At 37.4% G+C, this 23,971-nt stretch overlaps 1 pseudogene across 1 annotated transcript in view; it reads right to left on the minus strand.

Annotated features, from left to right (window-relative positions):
- LOC309863137 overlaps window positions 1-23,681 on the minus strand; it is a 43,403-nt pseudogene extending 19,722 nt beyond the window's left edge. Inside the window, exon 1 of the transcript in view lies at window positions 23,044-23,681. The product of the transcript in view is annotated as an uncharacterized misc_RNA (transcript). The remainder of the gene's footprint in view (window positions 1-23,043) is intronic.
- Window positions 23,682-23,971: the final 290 nt, after the last annotated feature.

Genomic DNA, 23,971 nt, shown 5'->3' on the forward strand with positions numbered 1-23,971 from the left:
ACAATAGCTTTAACTTATAGTTAATTCTAACTTGTGTTTCTGCCCAAAACTTCATTGTAGTTCTGAGTTGTCTTTCAAGTCTTCAGGCATGTGAACCTGAAAGAACTAGATATAATTGAATAGCCTGCTGAACATTTAGCAAGTTCCTGTCCTATGCATCCCTCATGAAGCATGATAGCCTGTGAGATGAATTTTTATATCAATTCATTTTGAAATGCTACAATTCTTGAGTGAAGTCGCAGTATAATTTAAAACTGTTGTAACTCATACCCATCAGTGTCGTCTCTGGAGTACTTGGAATGCCAGAGGAGAAGTTGAGAATTAAAGCAAACAACAACAACCACAATTAAATGTAAAAAGGCTACTGGGTACAATCTCCATCCTCTAGTTCTCGCCAGAGTAAATGTACGTAAAATTACAGGAAAATTAGCTTTACTTATCATCTTTAACAAAACACAATGTTTAACTAGTTTTGTGGAATGGCATGTAGTTTGGAGAGTTGTAAGTAATTAAATGCCACAGAATGCTAATTCCTGTGATGACAGAATTCAAAGTAGGGGGAAATACAGGCATAAATGGAACCTCGTCCCAAGAGCTTTGACACACTTCTTTTCAACATTAGAAATGGATCTCATCCAGCAGACATTAGTATTTCAAATACAGTTAAATGAATTTACAGGTGCTAGATTATCACCAATGATACTCTTCTCTTGATGGAAAAGAAACAAGTGGAAGTGTAGAAGAAATTAAATCAGCCTTATTAGCAAGGGCTCAATTCAAATCAATAAATTTTAACTAAGATCCTTCTGTATGTAAAACAAAAATAAGATATAAATCCCTAACCTCATGTTACTTACAACCTGATTAGATTATAAATCTTATTAATAAATCTAGATTATAAATAATTATTAAGACAAAATAAAGAATAAAAATAGAATAAAGAGAATTACCATGAGAGATTCTAAGTACTATGAAGATTAAAGGAAATAAAATAAACCTTTTTTTTAAAGATTTTATTTATTTATTTGTCAGAGAAAGAGATTGAGAGCACAAGCAGGGGGAGAGGCGGGTAGAGGGAGAAGCAGGTTCCCACTGAGCAAGGAGCCCGATGTGGGACTTGAGAAAATAGACCTTTTTTGAGAGCAATAGTAAACTGCAAGAAAAAGATAGCCTTTCATATGGAAAAGAAGTCCACAAGACAGGCAGATGGGAATTTCAGGGGACAACAAAAGCATGGACAAAAATAAGGGAGAAAAATGTCTGTTGCATTCAGAGAAAACAGCTAGGTTTCAGTGCAGAATAGTTGAATGTGTAAGACAAATACTTGGAAGATTATGTGGGGTTAAGATTTGTAGATTTCATTCTCTAGGTAATAGGGAGACATAAGAATTGCATTGCAGAAAATGTGTCACAAAATTATGATTCATATCTCAACAATGAGTAGGAATAATTGGTGTGGGGAGTGACAAGAGTTGGGAAGACCAAAATGGCCTCCATAGTTTAGGTGAGAAGTGTATAATTAAACCCAGTACTTCAGCCAAGGTGGCGTGACAATGGTTGAAGACAATGGTTGAAGAACTTTGTCATTCCATAAGAAATCACCAGATCTAATCCTACAAACACATGTCTTTTGCTAGATCATCATAGTGAGTAGTCAATGTGTTGTAATATACACAGAAACAGAATCAAGCAAGGCATCATCATAGCTCATTATAATAATATTTAAATAGTAGGGTTCAAGTATTTCCAGGAGTCTGGCCTCCGGTGATCCAGCATCACCCTGAATAGGTGATTTTGACATCTCTCATTACCATGAGCTCTGGATAGAAACATTATACTGAGTGCCTTGGAACCGGGCCAAGGCACTAGGCTTCAGAATGGCAGCTAAGACCCAAAACACCGGTCTGAATTCTTAACCCTATGTTTATGCTTTCAACATTTTAAAACATTTTATTTCTTGTTTGTTTATCTCGAAAGTGATGCAGTGATAACTGATCCCTATGCTATTGGACTCCTTATTTTCCAAAGCTGGCTCCTTCTGCTGACATAAATGCCTTCGGTCAGCAAATAGCCTGAATCTAAATAAGATAAATAGGTGTCCTCTGGGGCTGGGAGCAGAGAAGCCTCTGGGCATTACTGAATACACTCAATTAGGAGGTGTCATTCCCAGGTGGTGACAGTGACAAGGAATTAAACTCTAAGAAAGTGCAATCCAGGTGCCTGAATTCCGGGTGACTAATTTGGTTGACTCCCCTTGCAAGGTTTGACCGGCCACTGCAGGTGAAAGGATTTGACTGAACATAGATCAAAAATCTCCCCAGAGCTGAATGACCTTGTTAAGTAACTTGGCTACATCTTTTATGCAGTGAGCTATGCTCAGCAAAGCATGGATATTTTCCATTAACCTCTGAGGCAACAACAAATTTATCCATTTCCTTTCCCTGCTTACTCACCTCAGTCAAATCCTTCAGCAAAATGTCCCTCCCTTCTCCCATTTGCTGACTTGTCATGTGGGCTGGGCAAAGTAAGTCCCCAAGTAATACTGCTGTCTATACCACATCTACCAGGTTCTTGAGTTTTAAATTGGGTTCTTGGAGTTCTAACTTCCCCCAAAGAATTCCAAATATAATTTAAGGTACCTAGAGATGATATGAAAGAAAAGTACATGCACATATCGTGATGAGGACGGAATAAGGTACAGAAGTGTTGAATCACTGTATTGTACTGAAACCGATTTAACACTGTTATGTTAACTATACTGGAATTAACATGAAAACTTAATTAAAAAAATAAAGTACCTAGGGAAATGGAGAGCAACCTCTTACCTCCCATAATTTCACAAACAGACTAACTGACTATATTTGTCAAGCTGAATCAAATCAGTCCCAACATAGTTAGCCTAGTGTTCCAGCATTCATTGTTTATGCACCACATCCAGTGCTCCATGGAATCCACACCCTCCTTAATATCCACCACCAGGCTCACCCACCCTCCTATCCCCTCCCTTCCAAAACCCTCAGATTGTTTTTTAGAGTCCATAGTCTGTTATGATTCATCTCCCTATCCAATTTCCCTCAACTCCCTTCTCCTCTCCATCTCCCCTTGTCCTCCATGCTATTTGTTATGCTCCACAAATAAGTGAAACTGTATGATAATTGACTCTCTCTGCTTGGCTTATTTCACTCAGCCATAATCTCTTCCAGTCCCATCCATGTTAAATTCAAAAGTTGGGGATTCATCCTTTCTGATGGCTGCATGATATTCCATTGTATATATGGGCCACATCTTCTCTATCCATTCATCTGTTGAAGGGCATCTCAGCTCTTTCCACAGTTTGGTAATGGTGGTCATTGCTGCTATGAACATTGGGGTACAGATGGCCCTTCTTTACACTACATCTGTATCTTTGGGGTAAATTCCCAGTAGTGCAATTGCAGGGTCATAGAGTAGCTCTATTTTTAATTTTTTGAGGAATCTCTACACTGTTTTCCAAAGTGTCTATACCAACTTGCATTCCCACCAACAGTGTAAGAGGGTTCCCCTTTCTCCTCCTCCTCTCCAACACTTGTTGTTTCCTATCTTGTTAATCTTTGCCATTTTAACTGGTGTAAAGTGGTATCTCAATGTAGTTTTGATTTGAATCTCCCTGATAGCTAATGATGATGAACATCTTTTCATGTGTCTGTTAGCCATTTGTATGTCTTCTTTGGAGAAGTGTCTGTTCATGTCTTCTGCCCATTTTTTGATGTGATGATCTGTTTTGTGTGTGTTGAGTTTGAGAAGTTCTTTATAGATCTTGGATATGAGCCTTTTGTCTATACTGTCATTTGCAAATATCTTCTCCCATTCCCTGGGTTGCCTCTTTGTTTTGTTGACTGCTTTCTTTGCTGTGCAGAAGTTTTTGATCTTGATGAAGTCCCAAAAGTTCATTTTTGCTTTTGTTTCCTTTGCCTTTGGAGACATATCTTGAAAGAAGTTGCTGAGGCCGATGTCAAAGAGGTTATTGCCTATGTTCTCCTCTAGGATTTTGATAGATTCCTGCCTCACACTTAGGTCTTTCAACCATTCTGAGTTTATATTTGTGTATGGTGTTGGAAAATAGTTGAGTTTCATTTTTCTACACATAGCTGTTCAATTTTCCCAGCACCATTTATTGAAGAGGAAATGCTGGAAATAAATAAATAAATAAAACTGGGGGCATCACGTTGCCTGATTTCAAGCTTTACTACAAAGCTGTGATCACCAAGACAGCATGGTGCTGGCACAAAAACACACACATAGACCAGTGGAACAGAGTAGAGAGCCCAGATATGGACCCTCAACTCTATGGTCAAATAATCTTCGACAAAGCAGGAAAAAATATACAGTGGAAAAAAGACAGCCTCTTCAATAGAAAATCACTGTTGAAGGGCACCTGGGTGGCTCAGCCATTAAGCATCTACCTTTGGCTCTGGTCATGATTCCAGGGTCCTGGGATCAAGCCCAGCATTGGGAGCCTGCTTTTCCCTTTCCCATTCACACTGCTTGTGTTCCCTCTCTTGCTCTGTCTCTCTGTGTCAAATAAATAGATAAAAATCTTTAAAAAAAATAAAAAAAGAAAGAAAATCACTGTTGAGGGGAGAGGAGTGGAGCAAATTAAGCCAATACCTATAAGCTCTTGTCCAGACAATCATGTCAATGGATGGAAAGCTCTCCTTTTTCAGTAATATTTAATCATTTTTGGAACTAACCTCTTAAATGAAATATAAGAGGATACCTTTTATCTTAATACCATAACATGTGTTTTATGTGTGTGGACATAAATAATAATAAAACCTTTAAACACTTTATTCTTAAGGCAACAAGAAAGGAATGCTTCCATGTGATCAGCCCTGCCCACAGCATAATTAGTCAAAGGCAGACCTCAGTAAGACCGGTTTATAGACATCACCGTCCTATAAGAGAGCACTGAGCGCACTCTTCTCTTGAGTGTGCCAACAACAGTCATGCCTCGAACTGTTACTATGCTACCAAAAGGACCACAAACACTTGACATTCTGACAGCAATCCACATAATATGCACAAAAGTCTGTTGGGGTTTCTACCAGAACCCCTCACGGTCAAATGACCATTTAGAAAATGGGTGATTCTTTTTATATCCTAGACCTTGGAAAATACATAATCAACAAATGGCAAGCATAATCAGAGATTGCAGGAAATTTTTAAAATATTAGACATCTTGTTAGATTCAAAAAAAATTCAAAAACTAATGAGTTTTCTCATTAGTGCTGGTCCTCTGTGCCTATCACATGACCAAAGTCTCTAATCAAGCAAAGAATAGATCAAGAAGATAGAGGCCATTAGACACTCAAAAGAGAACAGTGAGCCAAAGAATCTACAATTGCTCTACACCCAACATCTGCTAAGTGCTTGATGATTCTCCTGGCTTCACCCAAAAGAACATTCATCCTTGTGCTATAAGGCCACCATACTTTCACTCCCAAACCAAGCCCTAGGTCCACCTGTGAAAGGCTTCCTTGGATGCCTGCCATATAACATGCTACATCATCACAAAAATCTAGTTCAAATAAAGAAAAAAGAAAAAAAGGCAAAGGGATTTGACTCTGTTGGATGTCTGGTCCTTTAGGATTTTTCTGAATGCAGAATTTTGAGTTAGCAATGAGGAATTTCTCTTTTAACTTAGATTCAACTTTTTATTCTCTCTCCCTTGATCTGCTAGACCTTCCTGAAGGCATTAAGCCTCCTGGGCTTATTCCCAATGGGCTTCTAGATCTAGCCTATGTGATTCTATTCCTTGCTGCTTTTATTTTCTCTGAATTGAATTTTCCACTGACGTTAATTAATCTCCCTTTAGTGTGATGAGCTTCCCAGTATCTTGTCTAAAGCCTTTCACACATAAAAAAAAATAACAAGTTAGAAAGAAAGCAGTTCAACCATAAAAGAGATGTGGAATCTGTTCAAGTTGCTATATTATTAAAAGGTCAGCCCTTTAAATGGTCAAGTTAAATAGGATGAATGTGGGTTAAACCATCCCTCTGTGAGAGTTCATGAACCCTCCACAGGCCTGCTAATGCCTGGAAAGGATCTACAAGGCTTCCTTTCTCTCCATGGCGCAGACCACATTTTAGCAGTTGGACCTGCTTTGAGCATGTAAAGTGCTGAGGCTCTCATAGTCAACACAGATTCAAACAGAACCCCAACAAAACTACATTTTAGAAATTAAAGAGTTGGAGTCCACAATAAAGATCCAGGAGCACATATCAAGGTCAAGACTTGAAAAAGGCTTTTTAATTCTCATAACCTAGATTTTTTTTTTTTTAAATAACAGGTTTGGATCTGGTTATTTTTATTTTGTTTTTTAATGTGATGTGTCAGGTCAAAAAGGTCAAGGGTCTCCCAGGATAGTTACTAACTTAGAAGCACCCCAGGACTTTTATTGTGAACCACAACACACACATTTTCTCTCTGTAGCATTCTTGGTTAATCATGTCTCCTAGGGGCCTGAAGCAGAACCCTAACTCCACCAGCTATATCCCATTGTCTTCCATGAAGTTAGCGGCACTAGCAATTTCCCCCAGCAGTGTTTGCAATGAAGATGGTGTCCTTCAAGCCAAGAAACACTTTATCACTAGCCAGGATTTCATTCTTTGAACCTTGTAAAAGCCAGGAGGACCCTATCTGCTCTGTCTACTCTAACCCAATACCTGCCCCGCAAATGAAAGCCCACTTCACTACTATTCCCTATCTCCTTTCTCCTGGACCCTAAGCTCATTTTGACATGTCCTCATAAGCTAGAGTGACATGGTCTCATTTTCTCCAAATCCACAGGAATATCCTATAAAAGAGAACTCATAAAAGAAATATTCATACATAAAGATAAAAAAATTCTGTCTCTTCACAACCCCCATAAAGAACATTTACTATCTGAAAACCAGACCCAACAGTTAACTGAGAACATCCTTCATCTTTCTGTAAGGGTCAAATGTGGTGGTTTGGAATGTGACATTATTTAGAGGGGTTTTTGCACAATGTTTTGTATAAGAATTGTCTGGGAAATGGGCTAAAGCCTAGGAAAACACAGACATATACAGACACATAGACACATACACACACACACACACACACACACACACACACACACACACACACACACCCCTATAGGGGAGGGGAAATACATACATTAAGTGCCTTTGTAATTTCATGTACTCTCTCACAGACCAATCACTGGTTATAATAAGAGACAGTATCATCTCTGTAAATGACTTGCTTGAATAATAGCAAAGAGAATTTTTTTTTTAACCAAAGAAGTAAAATAGTTAACAGAACCAAACAGGTAAGTAGCAAAAATATTCTCAACGATCAGCGAGAAAAGAGTTAGTTTAAAGAAAAGGAACGCAAGATGGTTATTATGAGAGTTTTGGGGACATAAAGCATAAAGGAGAGGTTCAAGTGTCTCCATAAATTATTTTCTCAAAGGTTTTGCCCCAAATATGATGTAAGCCAAATAATTTTTCTCAGGCACCACCCCTCACCTACTACCTGGAACGGAGAAAACTTCCATGCTCATTTTTCTGTAGCATAAGAGTTCAAGAAGAACACTTAAATTTTCGTTTCCCTGTGTACTGGCTGCTTAAGTGCAAATCTAACAATAACAACAACAACAACAACACACACACACACACACACATCTCACCATGCCATATGAATGCCTTGCTCTAACCCTCAGGGCTTTTCTCCAGTCCTGAAAGGCAAGAAAAATTCTACACTAACCACTAATAAAATGAATTATTATATATCTCTTTAAAAAAAAAAAAGTTAAAAACAACCAAGATCCTCCTAGTCAGCACTGAAGGAGTTTGAAACCAAAATAGCCACGATGCTTTTTAAAAATAACTTACAACATAACTAGCTTACATTTTAACAGTGAGGAGTAGCCCAAAAGTGTGTATAAAAAATGCCATCCTCACCAAGAAGCTAGTAATGAATTTTTAGTGAGGCCAATATAGTTAATAATTTATAAAAATAATTCAAAAATAACCATAAATACTGTATGTATCCTTTAATATATTAAATACCTGTCATTATGATAAGACTTGCAAAACACCTCTTCTGTTAGTACAAGTGCTACACCCTACTTGATAAAATTGCCTTCCAATTAGCTGGTTTGCCAAGAAACAGCAACATAGGTCTTCCTCACTTAATAGACATATTGCTAGGGAATTGTAACCACAATTCAATTTCAGCAAATCACATCACAAGTGCTTTTCATTATACGTAGAGATGCAGTCAAATGAAACTTCACAGTGTTAACACTTTCTTCCTCTCAACTTCTCTTCCTCCAGTGCTTTCAACTGAGTACACAGAGGAGTAAATACAGTAGTAAAGTGGGAGTCACTAAGTTAGTAATGTCCAAGATCTGGGGAGGATGAGGAGGCCAAACAAGAAGATGAATCCAAGAACTGAAAAACAGAAGGAGTGATGGACCCCAGAATACACAGTCATATCTGTCATATGCATGTACACTGGCAGAAGGACAATAATTAGAAGACTTCTGAAGAAGAAGAAGAAGAAGAAGAAGAAGAAGAAGAAGAAGAAGAAGAAGAGAAGAAGAAGAAGAAGAAGAGGAGGAGGAGGAGGAGGAGGAGGAGGAGGGGGAGGAGGAGGGGGAGGAGGAGGGGGAGGAGGAGGGGGAGGAGGAGGGGGAGGAGGAGGGGGAGGGGGGGAGGAAGAGATGGAGATGGAGATGGAAATGGAGAAGGAGAAGAAGAAGGAGAAGAAGGAGGAGGAAGAAGACTTCTTAGGACTCAACTCTACAAACTCCAGTGAGGATGTTACCATTGGTCATCTTCAGAATCCCTGTTAACCTAAGTTCCATACCATAACCAAATTAACAACTATCACCTCTGCTTAATATGCTTGGAACCCAGTTGTCTCATATGAATCTTTTTTTTCTCTGAAGTGTTTATTTAGTCTTTGGGCTTTCTTATGGTTTAAGTGTTATTGATTTGACATCTATCAGAAGACATTTCAGGAAGCAAAACAGAACATTAACAAATGAAGACACACATCAGGTAGAATGCATACCCTTAATTTCCCCTCTTGTTTACTCTCTAAGCCACGTGGCTTTTCTCATCCATAAACTAAAATAATGAATTATTAATAAAATTGTTATTTATAAATAATAAAAATGAGTCTGGTTCTAATTGTTTACAAATGTGGTCAGACAGCAAAAATAGAGACAGATCGATTCACCTGTTGTTTTTGTAAGAACCAAATGAAATAGGAGAACATTACAATCACAGAAATGGTGGCTTGCCTTTTGTTTATTGACAATCATGGTAATGCACAAAGATTCATTATAGTCAGTGGACTGTGTTCTTGGCCTTTAAACAGGAACCTGCTAACATAAGCTTGCTTCTCAATTTTGCACAGCAAAGAAATCGTAATAACAATCTCATTTGCATATAAAGGATTTGAAACCTAAGTCTATTTCCCCAAGAATAAAAAAAAAATGAAGGGGCACCTGGGTGGCTCAGTGGGTTAAGCCGCTGCCTTCGGCTCAGGTCATGATCTCAGGGTCCTGGGATCAAGTCCCGAGTCGGGCTCTCTGCTCAGCAGGGAGCCTGCTTCCCTGTCTCTCTCTCTGCCTGCCTCTCCATCTACTTGTGATTTCTCTCTGTCAGATAAATAAATAAAATCTTAAAAAAAAAAAAAATGAAGACACTTGTTCCCTGTGCTCTTTGATGGCTTGATCTTGATGGCAATTTATAAAATAACTGTACTAATCATGAGGCTTCTACAAAGAAATCCATACCTGACTCTCTCATGGAATAAAAAGTAGTGTTTATTTCTAAGAGGAACATCTGTTCCTGTGACTTAAAGAAAGAATTCCTTTGTTCTGGGAAATTATTTAAATGGGTAAATGCAAGAAGTCATTTGTAGAGAAGACAAGACTACAGAAATACAGGACCAGACCAATGAGGTCCTGCCATATTGAGGGAGTCACAACCGTGGTATCTTGGTCTAAAGTGATAGTGATCATGATTGAGAATATTGGGAAGAATATAGTTTGGAGATAGAACCAAGAACTGTTCTGATGGATATATTGGAAATGGAGATCTGATCTTCGAAGAAAAGTTTTCGGCATTCACCACTGAGAATGGTTTCAGCTATAGGTTTATCATATATGGCCTTTATTATGTTGAGGTACACTCTTTCTGTACACAGTTTGTTGAGAGCTTTTATCACAAAAGCATACTGAATTTTGTCAAATTCTATTTCTGGGTCTATAGAGATTCATGTGATTTTTTTTACCTTTATTTTGTTAATTGTCATGTATCACAATTTGCAGATATTGCAACATCCTTGCATCCCTGGAACAAATACCACTTAATTGTGGTGAATGATCCTTTTAAGACATTTGTTGAATTCAGTTTGCCAATAATACGTTAAGGATTTTTGCATATTTGTTTATCAGGGATGTTGGCCTGTTGTTTTTTTTTGTAATGTCTTTGCCTTGTTTTGGTATCAGGTCAGGCATAATAAAATTAGTTTGAGAGTGTTTCTTCCTCTTCTAGTTTTTGTAAGAGTTTGAGAAGGATGGGTATTAATTCTCCTTTAAATATTTGGTAGAATTCACCAGTGCAGCCTTCAGGTCCTGGGGTTTTCTTTGTGGGAGGTTTATGATTACTGATCTGATTTCCTTACTAAAAATTAATCTGTTCAGATTTTCTGTTTCTTTACAATTAAGTCTTGGTAGGTTGTATGTTTCTAGGAATTTATCCAATTTGTTAGCATATAATTGTTCACAGTAGTCTCTTCTGATTTCTGTGGTATCAGTTGTAATGTCTCCTCTTTCATTTATAATTTTTATAATTTTGTTTATTTGAGTCCTCTTTTTTTTTTTCTTGATAAGTCTAGCTAATAGTTTCTCTTGTTCAAAAACCCAGCCCTTGGGGCACATGGGTGGCTCAGTCAGTTAAGTATCTGACTCTTGATTTCAGCTCAGGCCATGATCTCAGGGTCATGAGACTGAATTCCAAGTTGGCTCTGTGCTAAGAGTGGAGCCCACTTAAGATTCTTTTTCTCCCTCTCCACCCCCACCCTCCATCCCAACACCCATCCCACACCCCACCCACACTTATGTGTGCTCTCTCTATATATGTATAAACAAAAACAAAAAAACAAGGGGAACCTGGTGGCTCAGTTGGTTGAACATTCAACTCTTGATTTCAGTTTAGGTCATGATCCCTGGGTTCTGAGATCAAGCCCCAATCTGGGCTCTATACTCAGTGTGGAGTCTGCTCCAGATTCTCTCCTTCTCTCCTCCCCTCTGCCCCTCCCCCCACATACATATGTGTGAGCTCTCTTAAATAAATGAAATCTTTCTTAAAAAATGGCAATTAAAAAGCTGAGTTTCTTTGATCTTTCCTATTATCTTTTTAGTCTCTGTTTCATATATTTCCCCTCTGACCTTTGTTATTTCCTTCTTTCTAGTTACTTTGGGCTTAGTTTGTTCTTCTTCTAGTTTTTTGAGGTATGAAGTTAGCTTGTTTATTTGCCATCTTTCCATTTCCTTAATGTAGGCATTTATCACTATAAAATTTCTTGTTAGACCTGATCTTACTGCATTCCATAAACTGTGGTATATTGTATTTCCATTTGCATTTGCATCAAGATGTATTTTTATTTATCTTTTGATTCCTTCTTTGACCCATTGATTGTTCAGGAGGATTTGTTTAATCTCCACATATTTGCGAATTCTCCAGTTTTCTTGTAACTGATTTCTAGTTTCATGCCATTATGGTTGGAAAAGATGCTTGATATGATTTCAGACTTCTTAAATTTACATAGACTTATTTTGTTACCTAACATAATTTATTCTAGGTGAGGCTCCTTAAGAAGAATTTGTATTTTATTGCTGTTGGATGGAATGTTCCGTAAATATCTGTTAAGTCCATCTGATCTAACATGTAGTTTAAGGCCAATGTTTCCTTATTGATTTTCTGTCTGGATGATCTATCCATTGTTGAAAGTGGTGTATTGAAGTCCCCTACTATTATATTGCTATCTATTTCCCCCTTCAGATCTATTAATATTTGTTTTATATATTTAGGTATCCTATGTTTGGTTCAGAAACATTTACAATTGTTATGTCCTTCTGATGAATTAACCCTTTTATCATTGTATAAAGACCATCTTTGTCTCTTATTACAGCCTTTGGCTTAAAATCTATTTTTTTTTTCTGATATAAGTATAGCTACCCCTGTTTTTCTTTTGGTTTCCATTTGCATGGAATATTTTTTTAATCTCTACACTTTCAATCTGTGTGTCTTTAAAGCTGGGTTGAGCCCTTATAAGCAACAGATAGTTGGGTCTTTTTTATTTTTTAATCCATCAGCCATTCTGTATTTTTGAAGACACAAAAAAATGGAAAGATATTCTATGCTCATAGATTAGAAATTAATACTGTTAAAAATCTCCATACTACATTAAATGATCTAAAGATCCAATGCAATCCCTATAAAAATTTCAATGGCATTTTTCACAGAAATAGAAAAACATCCTAAAATGTATATGGAACCACAAAAGACTCTGAATAGCCAAAGCAATTCTGAGAAAAAACAAAACTAGAAGCAGTACACTTCCTGATTTCAAACAATATTACCACTTATTATAATCAAAACAATGTGGAAATGGCATAAAAATGTCAGTAGAACAGAAAAAAGAGCCCAGAAATAAACCCATGTGTTTATGGTCAGTTAATTTCTGACAAAGAAACCAAGAACATCCAATCTCTTCAACATAGAAACTGGACAACCACAAAAGAATGAAAGAGCCACTATCTTACACCATACACAAAAATCAATTAAAAATGGAGTAAGACTTGAATGTAAGACCTGAAACTGTAAAACTCCGAGAAGAAAACATAGGCAGTAAGCTCCTTGACATCAGTCTTGGTGATGTGTTTTTTTGGATTTGGCATCAAAACAAACTCAGCAAAAATAAAAATAAACAAGTAGGACTTCATCAAACTAGAAAGCTTCTTCACAGAAAGGGAAGTCATCAACAAAGTAAAAAAGCAACCTAGTAATAGAAGAAAATATTTATAAACCATATATCTGATAAGAGTTAGTATTTAAAGAAAAAAAACTCATACAACTCAATAGCAAAAAAAAACCCAAATAACCCAATTTAAAAATGGACAAAGGACCTAAATGGATGTTTTTCCAAAGAAAACATCAAAGGGATATCACCTCATGTCTGTCCATTATCAAAAAGACAAGTGACAATAGATGGTGGTGAAGATACGGGGTAAAGGGGACTCTTTTACACTATTGGTGGGAATGTAAACTGGTACATCTACTGTAGAAAAGAACATGGAGATTCCTTAAGAAATTAGAAGTAAACTATCAAATAATCCAACAATTCTACTTCTAGGTGACTATCTAAAGGAAAGGAAATCAAGATCTTCTAGAGATTTCTGAGCTCCTATGTTCATAGCAGCATTACTCACAATAGCCACAGTATGGGAACATCCTACATGTCTGCTGATGGAAGAATGAATAAAGAAAATGTAGTGTATGTACACAATGGAACATTATTCAGCCTTAAAACAGAAGGAAATCCTGTCGTTTGTAATATTTACGGATGAACCTTGAGGGCATTATGTTAAGTGAAGTAAGCCACAGAGAAAGAGAAACACTGGCATGTATCATTTAATCATGGAATCTAAAAAAGAGAGAGAGAGAGAGAGAGAGAGAGAAAAGAAAAAGGTCAAAATCATGTCAAAAACAAAGAGTAGAAAAAAAAGTAAGTTTGAGGTATTTATTAGATATAAATGTATGTTAAGTAGGAGAGTGAATTCTGGAGAACTAGTGGGCTAGAGATATTGGAGGGTATACAAGCCATGAAATTGTCTCGTGTGGACATGCAGATGGAAAAGCCTTCAATCAGCTCAACATTCAAAGGTCTAGTGGAGAAGGCAAACATAATAGGTGACTGCCAAGGAAGAGAAAATGAAGAAAATTTGATGTCACCGAAGCTAGAAGAAAGTGCTTCAAAAAGGAGGGAATGGTCAAGAATGTCAAATGCTGCTGGCAGGTCAGCGTCAGAGAGAGCAATCACCAGATTTGAGAAATTGACTTCATTGGTCGTCCTGTCAAATGAAGCCTCAATGCATTGCAGGTAAGAAAAGTCTGATGGGAATGGAGGGAATGAACAGTGACAAAATAGAGTCCATTACTACAGAAAACCCAAGAAGTTTTTTAGTGGTGAGCAGAGTTTTGAGAGGGATAGCTGCAAGCAAATAAGGACTAAAGAGAGGATTCTTTCTCTTTTTTTTTTTTTTAATTTTTTTTTTAAGATTTTATTTTGGGGAGGGTGAGAGAGACAGAGAGGGAGAGGGAAATGGTGAGCATAAGCAGGGCCGAGTGTCAGAGGGAGTAGCAGACTCCCCACCAAGCAGGGAGCCTGGTGTAGGACTCGGTCCCAGGATCAGGGCCTGACCTGAAGGCAGACACTTAACTGACTAAGCCACACAGGTGCCCTGAGGATTCTTTTTTAAGTTGAAAGATACAAGCATGTCTGTACACTAATGACAATTCAGTAAAAGGGAAGAAACCTTTGAGGCAGGAGAGAAAGGATAAACTCAGGAGGAAAGTCTTGGAAAAGACATGTGTCATCTGGATCCAGGACACAAATGGAAAGGAGATCCTTGGCAAGAGCAGATTGTTTCATCCTTTGTAAAAGGAGAGAGTACAAATTCCAGGGACAGGAAGGGCAGTAGGGTTCGTGACAGGAGGTGAGGGAGTTCCAGTTGTATTGATTTCCTAAAAGAAAATGAGTCTGTATCATGTTTCAGTTGAACAGCTTTATCATCTGGGTCAGGGTATATCATATGGCAGGGGGTGGAAAAAAAGAAAAAGAGAGAGAAGAGAAGAGCGTGAATAAGAGTCACTTTGGAGAAGGAAGCAATCTGTAGAAATATGGTAGACTTCCAGAGTTGTTTAGCCTCTGAAGATTTGTGGTCACGGCTGTGTTATGGATAGATATTATTAATGTAAGCCTAACCCATAATCTTAACTTTTTTCTCCTTACAGTATTAAAAAATAATAATAAGGGGCGCCTGGGTGGCTTAGTGGGTTAAGCTGCTGCCTTCAGCTCAGGTCATGATCTCAGGGTCCTGGGATCGAGTCCCGCATCAGGCTCTCTGCTCAGCAGGGAGCCTGCTTCCTCCTCTCTCTCTCTGCCTACCTCTCTGCCTACTTGTAATCTCCCTCTGTCAAATAAATAAATAAAATCTTTAAAAAAAAATAAAAAATAAAAAATAATAATAATAGAATGAGTAAAGGGTGCTTGGGTGGCTCAGTTCGTTAAGCGTTTGCCTTCAGCTCAAGTCATGATCCCAGGGTCATGGGATTGAGTCCCACATGGAGCTCCCAGCTCAGTGAGGAATCTGTGTCTCCTCTCCCCAACCCCGCTGCTTGTGCTCACTCGCTCTCTCTCTCTCAAATAAATAAATCTCTAAAAAAAAAAACAATGAGTAAAATAAAATCAAGATATAAATTCAAACTAGCCTTAACGATTAATTGAAGGCTGTGCCCCAAATAGTTGGTGTCCTGTGAGAGAGCAGGTGAGTAGTGTTCATGAAATTCATGGAAGAGTATTCGTTTACAGGCATGGATTTTGGAGCCACATAGCTCTGTCATTAAGAAGCTATATGATCTTAGGCCCTATAAATCTCCGTTTTCACATCTGTAAAATGGAGATTTTGTCTAATTCATAGAGTTGCTGTGAAGATTAAATGTGTGCTGATATGGGTCAAGTCCTCACCACAAAGACTAACACATAGTAATTCACCAACAAATGGTAGCAATCTTTGCAGCTTGTGAAATGAGTGAGTGAAGTTACAAAAATATTTAAATTGTGGGTGTTGCTTTAACCTACTTGTCTCTATTCTGTAAACTGGCCACAAACAGAGAATTAAAGAGCAAAGTGCATTTACCTGGACAATCAGTTAATGCCCATAAGAATTGATTCTTCTTATGTATTTCCCACTTGACTTACCTTTTTTTTTTTAAATCTTCATTCCTGTGACCTTAACTTTTAAAATCTAGTGGAAATATTTCATCTTTATTCAGGCCAAATTATATCTCTGCTTAAAAAAAAATAAAAATAAAAATAAATAAATAAACTATTTATTGTCGCTATTCTACCGAAGATTTTCCTTCCAGTGAAGCAAGGATCCCTTCTTGATTTAGGGCAATGAACAGAAGACATAAAAATAAAAAGAAGTCATCAAACTACAATTAACACTCCACCATGCTAACGAAGGAGGAAATAACAAAGGTGGACCATAATTGGAAAGCCAGCTCCTAAAGCACGGAAGTAAAGGAGAAAGATACATTGTGTAGAAGAAAAAAAAAAGCCAGGAAAGCCCAAAGGCAGTGTCCATAAATCACAGGCGGACAATTCACATGGAGGAACTGGCAAATTACTGCCTTCCCAATGACTGACATTAGTATACTGTTTCTCCCTATTACTGATACTTTCTTTTAAATCAGCTAAAAATGTAAAGAGACCTTAGAGTTTAAAAAAAATTTCCCATCAACTTTTTCAATCATTCCATCATTGATTTGACCAATATGGATGAATGACTGCCGCATGCCAATAAGACTAGATCCTAAAGATGCAGAAAACATTGGGTTTCCTGCTCACAGATGCTTGCCTAGTAGAACAGTTGACCACTGTGGCATACAGTAGCCTTTGAAGACAGTAATTTTTTTCATGTTTACAAAATGCAGTGAATATGTTTATTTCACATTTATTGGATATGCTTTGGGCATACACCATTGAACGATCTTATTGCCTAGGAAATGCATTCCTAGATGAATGGTCAATGTGACAGTACAACATTGGCAATGTGTCAGATTTTTTTTTCATTCTTGGCAAAATTTTTTTTTTAAATGATCTTTCTATTAATAGTTATACAAGAGCCAAAGGACCAAGACCGCATGCTCTTACGGGAGAGCTTAGATCAGAAAGTAATTGAAGAACACCTCTGACTCCTCAGTATGTGGACTTGTTGCAATTTGTTTCCTTGTTATCAAGAGTTCTGCCATAACAGAGATATGCGTACCTGCAAAATTTTTACAGTAATACATTCTAGATAGTGAGGAATACCCAACCCACAAGACAATCTTTTAGAGAGAAAAATTACATTTTATAGTTTATTATTTTTGAGGCTTTCAAAAATGTCATAAAGTCAGAAGGAAAAATAAATGTTCTGTACGTTTCCGCTAAATCACCATTAACTGTCAATATAGTAGATGTGCCCAGCTCTTCTTTTAACGAGATGCATTACAGTTCCCTTTAATAAATCTTACTTCACTGCAACTAGATTTAACTAGATGGAGTTTTTCTGTCAGACCTTAATAAATGGGATTATAACTGAAAATCTATGCATTTTTTAATTTATGACCTTATGCTTAGTATTTAAAAGAAAGGCAGGAGGTTGGGTTGGAATGTTTCAAAAAGCTAACACTTTGTGTTTCAGTCATGTCATCACTAAAGAGAGATTTCCCTTCTTTAGAAGTTGTTGGGCTGGAGACAAAGGAAATGAAAAATTTAGCTTGGGCTTATGACAAATGGAGGTATGTTCGCCATTTAAAATAAGCGCCTTCCCCCTCTTCCTGCTAGTGACTTTGTCAAAGGAGATGCATTAATTGTAAGCCAGCAAGAATGTTCTTGCAGAGGATTTGGGAAAGCCTTTGTTGCTCAGCAATTAATCATTATGGAAAGCCATTAAAGGTGCTGCTCTCGCAGGTGACTCCATTTGTATGAATCTGGGGAGAGAGAACTAACTGAAGGCTTTTGAGCTCATGTGTATTATATATGTATATATTAATAGTCAAGCTGGTCCCTTGCCTCCCCTTCAAGCCAGGTGGAAGACATAAAAGCATGACTATAGCTGCCTGGTTTAGGATACTAACTAGCTTTAGAAGGAACAAGTCAAGGCCTTTTGATTGAAGTCCATACTGTGCCTTTGGATATGATATACCCTATGTTAAAATAAAGCAAACTTCCTCCACCAAAAATGCCAACAACCACCAAGAAGATGGAACTGAGCTTGAAAGAATCACCTTTGAAGCATTAGGTGAGATGAGGTTCGACGAGATGCTTTTTAAAAATATCAAACTGGCTGATTGAGCCTGAGCTGGCACAGAGAAGTCATGCCAGAGAGGGGTTGGTGTCTCGGTGAAGGTAGAGACACATTAGGATTCTATTCTTACCCGTTATTCATTTTTTAAACATAAAGTTCTGAAAAATGTAAATGCTGTATTATCGCCAGTATCTGTGTGAAGAATCATTCCCTGCCAATGAATTATGCCCAAATGATAATGATACACTTTATGAAAAAATTGGATTCTCTGCCATAAAAAGAAGATTTAGATTCTTGTTGAAAACTCTTAAAGGGAATTTAATAACTATTTTATCTATTGTATTTAGCATCGCTTTTTTCTGTAAAACCATTCACAGTGATTTTTTTTCCTTATTTTAAAGGAATAATGTGTCTTTGTTCAAAATCTATAGCACTTTCAGCTTCAAATGAGCCTGCTTGAGCCATGTTCCTCAGAGGATATAACAGGTGGACTGGTCATAATGAGTCACTGCTATCCAGACTCAAAAACCAGGTAAATGGGCCTCTTTTAGCTATTTCTCAATAGCATAGTCTTGCAATTTATTAAGAAATACAGTGAAATGATTAACCAAGAATGACTGTTTATTCTACAAAATAACAATTTCTAGTGTAGAACACGTTAAGCTCATATTTAATATACATGTGCATACATACACAGACACACACACACACACACAGACAAACACACAGTATGTGGAATTCTACTTCCTTAGACTCTTTGGTAACATTGACTATGTTTTAATTCACCAATGACTCTCCCACTTGCGTTTAGTATCTACTAGGTGTTTAATAATATCATGGAGCATGTATTCTAAATATCTGATTCCTAGCAATTGGTGAAAACCTTTGGTCAGATATGGCCAAATGAATGATTTTCTTCTAGACTAATCTAGGATGTTCCTTTTTCATTCTGATCATTTGATTTTGGATGTCTTCCATTTTTCCCATGGAAATCTACAATTACCAGATTGTCTGTTGTTAATAGCATAAATAATAAAATTCTCAGGAACTGATTTCTAAGGAATGTTAGCCCTTATTCAGTGCGATCTGTTGAACTGTCAGGTGGACATAAAATGAGGAAGGACCTCCTTATTGAGTTCTTCGCTCCACAGTTTTCCCTCCCTTTGCTTTTTCTACGAGTGGTTTCTTCTTTATTAACAATAGAAAGAGGGTTTTGTCTTTTGCTTTGTTTCTGAAAGGACTCAGGTCGAAGTTTAAGCTAAAAATCAATCCTAGCACTGGGCAGAAGCATTGTCATTAAAAAGCTTCTTGAGTAGTACTGTTAAGTCTATTTTTTGGATGGCATTATTTAAAAAAAAAAATCAGATTCCGTGATTCCATGAAAATTCTTTTTTTTTTTTTTAAGATTTTATTTATTTATTTGACAGAGAGAGAGGCAGAGAGAAGGGGAAGCAGGCTCCCCACTGAGTGGAAAGCCAGATGCTGGCTTGATCCCAGGACCCTGAGATTATGACCTGAGCGAAGGCAGCTGCTTAATCCACTGAGCCACCCAGGCACCCCTCCATGAAAATTCTAATGGCATTTTTCACAGAAATAGAAAAAGCAATTCTGAAGTTTGTATGCAACCACAAATGACCCCAAATAGCCAAAGCAAGCCTGAGAAAGAACAAAGCCGGAGGCATCACACTTCCTGATTTCAAACCATACTACAAAGCTATAGTAATAAAAAATAATATGAAACTAGTGTAAAAATAAACACATAGACAATGGAACAGATTTCAGAGCCTGGAAATAAATTCTTGCACATACAGTCAACTAATATTTGACAAGGGAGACAATAATACTCAAAGGGGAAAGGATATTCTCTTCAATAAATGCCATTGAGGAAACTGGAAAATCAAACGCAAAAGAATGAAATTGGATTTCCATCTTACATCACAGACAAAAATTAACTTGAAATGTATTAAAAACTTAAAGATCCAAACTGTAAAACTCCCAGAAGAAAATATGGGGGGAAAAACTCCTTGAAATTGGTTTTGGCAGTGATTTTTTTTTTTTTAATCTGACACCAAAAGCAAAGCTTACAAAGGCAAAAATAAATAAGTAGGACTATATCAAACTAAAAAGTTTCTGCACAGCAAAGAAACAATAAACAAAATTGGCAATCAACAAAGCACCTGTGGAATGGGAGAAAATATTCACAAATCATATATCTGATACGGGGCTAATATCCAAAATCTATAAAGAACTCATACAACACAATAAGAAAAAAAAATTGAATTTAAAAGGGCAGAGAAATTGAAATAGACATTTTTTTAAGAAACCATACAAATGGCCAACAGGTATGTGAAAATGTGCTCAACATCACTAATTTTCAGGAAAGTGCAAATCAAAACCATAATGAGATACTGCCTCACACTCGTTAGAATGGCTGTCATCAAAAAAATAAGAGACAACAAGGTCTGGTGAAGGTATTAAGAAAAGGAAACCCTTAGACACTCTTGGTGGAAATGTAAGTTGGGACAGCCACTATGGAAAATAGTAGTTTCCTAAAAAAAAAAAACTTTAAAAATAGAACTACCATACAATTCAACTACCTGACTTTTGGATATATACCAAAGGAAATGAAATTAATGTCTTGAAGAGATATCTGCAATCCCAAGTTCATTGCAGTATTATTCACAATAGCTAAGATAGGAAACAACCCAAGTGTCTGCCAATGGATGAGTGAATAAAGAAGATGTGGTGTATATATACAATGGAATATTACTCAGTCGTGAATAAAAAGGAAAATAAGAAGGAAATCCTGCCATTTGACACAAAATGGAGGAACCGTGAAGGCATAAGTCAGGCAGAGAAAGTCAAATATTGCACAATCTCACTTATATGTACAATCTAAAAAAGCCAGACTCATAGAAATCGAGACCAGACTGGTTGGTTACCGGGGGCTGGGACACCGTGAAGGAAAATGGGCAGATGGTGGTCAAAGGGTACAGACTCTCAGTTGTAAGATGAATAAGTTCTGGGGATCTAATCTACAGCATGGTGATTATAGTTAACAATGCTGTATTATATACTCGTCACTTGCTAAAAGAGTAGATCTTAAATGTTCTCACCACAATAATGAAATAATAATTATGTGATGTGATGGAGGTCTTAGCTAACATTATGCTGATAATCATTTTGTAATATATGAATGCATCAGATCAACAGGTTGTACAGCTTAAACTGATACAATGTTATATGTCAATTACATCTCAATAAATCTGGTTGGGGGGATGGGGAGATCTACATCAATGGATTTATGAAGAATCTTTGTTGTCTTTATTAATTGCCTGATGCCAGTAATCTAACTATTACCAGTATATTTCTCTTTCTAGTCATTCAACATTGGAGCCTCAACTATATAATAAACTGTAAACAATGATGTTAGGATTCTCTAAGACACTATGCCCCTCCCCGATCCCCGTTTTTTCAAAAAGCTGTAAAAATTTAAAAATTAAAATCTACCTCTGACAATCATCCAAATATCCAAAAGCTCACTTGTAAAATTAAAGAAGAAAAAAGACTAAATACACTCCCCATTTCCAAAAGTCCTTTGCAATGATGTGATAGCACAACTCTAACTTATTCTCTCAGGACCTGAGGCCTGAAACGGTTATTTCCTTAGAAACAAACACAGAACTGCACCAATTTGCTACAGGGACACTGAGCATTTACAGATTTTACCTACCATTTCTTTTCTTCTCACTTCAGGTCCTCTTGTCATGCTCCTCTGAGATTTAATCACCTACACAACAAAAACCTGATGTTCGTCTCCTACTTCCTTGGAGCTATAATTTTAGTTTCTTTGTTATCTGCAGCATTTATCTTTTCTAGCCCATCAAATTTAGCCAAAATAATTTCTTTCGCTCTTTAGGAAATTACACTTTTCCTTTCTGATCACGTCCTGACGCAAAGCAGTCGGAAGGATGCATTATTCTACCATGTTCCTGTGACAAATTTTATTTCCTTTTCTCTCAGACCATGAGTTTCTTATGGAATCTCATTTGTCCTCCGTGTATACAATATTGGCCATGTTTGGACTGGATTAGGGGACTTGTTTACAAAACATTTTTCTTCAAATATGGGATCTCTGTGCTTTCCAGCAGTTTTCTGGGACCTAGGGTTGCAAACTTCTTTTTTTTTTTTAAGACTGAAAAGATTTAATAATCAACTCCTAAACTTTATGCTTATTTTCCCAATTTCCACTAGTTTCCTGACATAGTTAACCTAAGCAGGAAAATCTTCCAGTAAATTGAGCAGTTGAAGACTCAAGCAAAAACCCAAGTCAAGACTGAAATGTCTTGAGGAACTGTAGCAAGTTACATATATCCCATGTTGCTCTTGGTTTCTCTTCTTTGCTTCAAACCCCCATGCAAGCTTCTTCTTTTATTGGGCAACCTGTGAATTTTCAGCATCCTTTTTGACTTTTACAAAGTTGTGGCAGGCAGCTTCCTTAGCAATTTTTTTTAAATTAATTTTTTATTTTTTATAAACATATATTTTTATCCCCAGGGGTACAGGTCTGTGAATCACCAGGTTTACACACTTCACAGCACTCACCAAAGCACATACCCTCCCCAATGTCCATAATCCCACCCCCTTCTCCCAAACCCCCTTCCCCCAGCAACCCTCAGTTTGTTTTGTGAGATTAAGAGTCACTTATGGTTTGTCTCCCTCCCAATCCCATCTTGTTTCATTTATTCTTCTCCTACCCACTTAAGCCCCCATGTTGCATCAACCCTTCCTCATATCAGGGAGATCATATGATAGTTGTCTTTCTCTGCTTGACTTATTTCACTAAGCATGATACGCTCTTGTTCCATCCATGTTGTCGCAAATGGCAAGATTTCGTTTCTTTTGATGGCTGCATAGTATTCCATTGTTCCTTAGCAATTTTTACACCAAGCTCTTGAGTAGCTAGCTGGTTGCTGAGTTCCTCAGCCTTCTTGATATTCCACTGATCCACAGCCTGGTCTATGCTCTTTTCAAGACCCAACTTGTCCATTTTTTTTCTTTTTAACAGGGGGCTCAAACCTATCATTGATTCCAAAATACTGAGTAAGCTCCTTCCACTGGGTTTCACTTGAGGTCTGTTCACTATGAGACTCTGCTTCATTCTTCAATTTACCTTTCCTGGAGCGTTTTCTTTTCTTCCTTCTGAATCCCGAAGTTGAGGTTTTTCTGTTCAGAATGTTTTTTATGCAATTCTTGAAATTTACGCCACGTATTTAAGGAAATTCCAGAGGGCACTCTTTGTATGCATTTACATTTGCCTCTGCCCCAGGTTTTGGTCTATCAGTTTGGAAATCTGAGATCTCTGTTTTTGTAATGGCCATCTTCGTTATCTTCCTGTAAGTTAAGTCCAGAGTTCTCTAATGGGGCTTCATCTTCAGAATTCAACTCAACATCACTTTCATTTAGGGAAGGAGGTAGCAGCCCACTCCACATCTTTTCTTCCATCAGAAGCCTGCCACCCGGCAGCCATCTTAAGACCCCGCCAACACCTAGGGTTGCAAACTTTAAGCACCTGGAAATCTTCCACAGGCCTTGAGATCAGAGCCATGACTTATCAGGAGCCCTACAATGTGTCAGGCTCTGTACACGAATGATCTTTATTCCTGACCACGATCCTACAGAAGTACTTTTTCTTGCCTTTAACAGGAAGGAAGACAGAGGATCAGGAAAATTAAAGGACTTGCCCAAAGTATCACCTAGTCAAATCTGGTCTGCTTTACTTTAAAGCTGATTTCATGCTACATCACC

Source organism: Mustela nivalis (assembly GCF_964662115.1).
Source record: "Mustela nivalis genome assembly, chromosome: 4".
Taxonomy (NCBI): domain Eukaryota; kingdom Metazoa; phylum Chordata; class Mammalia; order Carnivora; family Mustelidae; genus Mustela; species Mustela nivalis.